Below are 2,500 nucleotides of genomic sequence, written 5' to 3'. Positions count from 1 at the left end.
GCCAACGCATCGTCACCATGTGTTCGTGTGGCCGAGAATTGGGTAGCTTCTTCATCAACCCCGCCGAAAGCCATCCTCGACATACCCGTGCATTGAGAAGGTTTGGTGGCCGTACTCCCAACACAAAAGCATACCGAGGACAACCCCAAGCAAAAATTCATTTGAAGCCAACCCATCGTCGCCCACAACTAGTGGGTGAATGGTGTGCTTCCCGGGGTTGGCATAGACATTCCCTCGCATGCAAAAGATTGTCGATGCGAAAGATTATCTATGCCAACCCCGGGAAGCACACCATTCACACACTCCCGACCGGTGTGGTGTGGCGGTGATTGGATAGTTACGGATTGAGCACTTGCCAAGGATCAAAATGTGTCATTTAGAAGAAACATTTTCAAAAAGTTTTTAAAATCTTGTGGGTTTGCAACTCATAAGAGCGTCACTTTCAACGTCCCCGGTATTGGATTGAGTTTCTAAAAACAACCGTGCACACCGAGGTTAAACTTTACCGGCTCCACTCCGACTCGCCGCTCGCCCACAATTTGTTTGCAACGAAACATTTGTTTTTAATTTTGTTGGTTTGAAATTGTTTTGAAAAGGTTCTTTAAATCTAGTGGGTTTGCAACTCATAAGAGCGTCACTTTCAACGTCCCCGGCATTGGATTGAGTTTCTAAAAACAACCGTGCACACCGAGGTTAAACTTTACCGGCTCCACTCCGACTCGCCGCTCGCCCACTAGTCCGAAGGCAACAAAACATTTGTTTTTCATTTTGATGAAAATTTCTGTTTTTAAATCTTGTTGGTTTGAAATTGTTTTGAAAAGGTTCTTTAAATCTTGCGGGTTTGCAACTCATAAGAGCGTCACTTTCAACGTCCCCGGCATTGGATTGAGTTTCTAAAAACAACCGTGCACACCGAGGTTAAACTTTACCGGCTCCACTCCGACTCGCCGCTCGCCCACAAATCCGAAGGCAACAAAACATTTGTTTTTAATTTTGATGAAATTTTTTGAAAACATTGGCTTGGCAAGCCCCAATCCGCGACTATCCACCCACCGCCACCCCACACGGGTGGTTGTTGTTGCGAAATGAGGTTGTGGTCGACATGCCCGTGCATTTGAGAAGGAGTTCCTAGCACTCCATGCTCTCCCATGCCAAAAAAAAGCCTAGACAACCCCATTTCGCAACTTTCCACGCCTTTTTTTTCCTCCCTCACCCATGGCGGCGGCATGGTGGCGGCGGCCGGATTCCGGCCACCACCGCCATGGGTGGCAGCCCCCCGACCCCGACACCAAACCCATAATACCGAGGCAACATATCGAGGCAACATGACATGGGTGTGGCGTGGGGGAAGGGGGCTGCAGCTAGGAAGGCATGGGCTGCCATGCATATGCAGGCAACACACACCCCCCTATATAGCATTTTATGCATTTAGCCCTTTGACAGGAAGAGACATCACCTATGCGCGAGGAGTCATAATGGGCTCTAAATAATTCAATACAAGGTATTTGGACGTGATTTTTTGCAGGGATACTAAGAAACATGCAATCTATGATGGGAAAAAGTTTCATAAATTTTTGAAGTCGGGAAGTATTTTTTATTATTTTTAGAAGTCGTAAAATTGAAAAAATCATTAAAACAAATCCGGGAGGAATTTTTTAGTTTTGTAAGTTGGAGAAGGTCCTAAAAATCATAGACTACTTATGGGGAGCTTATTGTGCGAGGAAATTTCAATAAAAACGGGGTTTGACAAGATTTGAAAAATTCTGTCGACATTTGAAAAAACCTGGAACCATGCTGCCGGCATGCTGCGCACATGCTGCGCGCAGGCTGCGCGCATGCTGCGCGCAGCCTGCGCGCATGCCATGGCAGGACAAGTTTCGCTAGCCTCACTGTCGACAGATGCGCAAGCTGCGCGCACGCTGCGCACAGGCTGCGCGCATGCTGCGCACAGACTGCGCGCACGCTGCGCGCATGCCATGGCAGGACAAGTTTCGCTAGCCTCACTGTCGACAGATGCGCAAGCTGCACGCAAGCTCCGCGCACGCTGCGCACAGCCTGCGCGCATGTTGTGCGCATGCTGCGCGCAGGCTGCGCGCAGGCGCCGCGCATGCCATGGCAGGACAAGTTTCGCTAGCCTCACTGTCGACAGATGCGCAAGCTGCGCGCACAGGCTGCGCGCACGCCATGGCAGGACAACTTTCGCTAGCCTCACTGTCGACAGAATCAGCACGCTGCAAGCAAGCTGCGCGCGCGCATGGCAGGACAAGTTTCGAAAAATTCTGTCGACAGGCTGCCGGCATGGTGCGCGCACGCTGCCGGCATGCTGTGCGCACGCTGCCGACATGCTGTGCGCACGCTGCGCACAGGCTGCCGGCATGCTGCGCGCAGCCCATGGCAGGACAAGGTCCGAAAAAATCTGTCGACATTTTTACGCCGTGGTAGGCTTCCGCTTCGCGTCACTTTGTCGACATTCAAGCCTACCATTTGTATTGAATTTTTC

Source organism: Prunus avium, unplaced genomic scaffold (genome assembly GCF_965620075.1).
Source record: "Prunus avium unplaced genomic scaffold, drPruAviu1.hap1.1 HAP1_SCAFFOLD_37, whole genome shotgun sequence".
Taxonomy (NCBI): Eukaryota; Viridiplantae; Streptophyta; class Magnoliopsida; order Rosales; family Rosaceae; genus Prunus; species Prunus avium.
The sequence above is the reverse complement of the archived record's forward strand: the minus strand, read 5'-3'. Positions refer to the sequence as shown.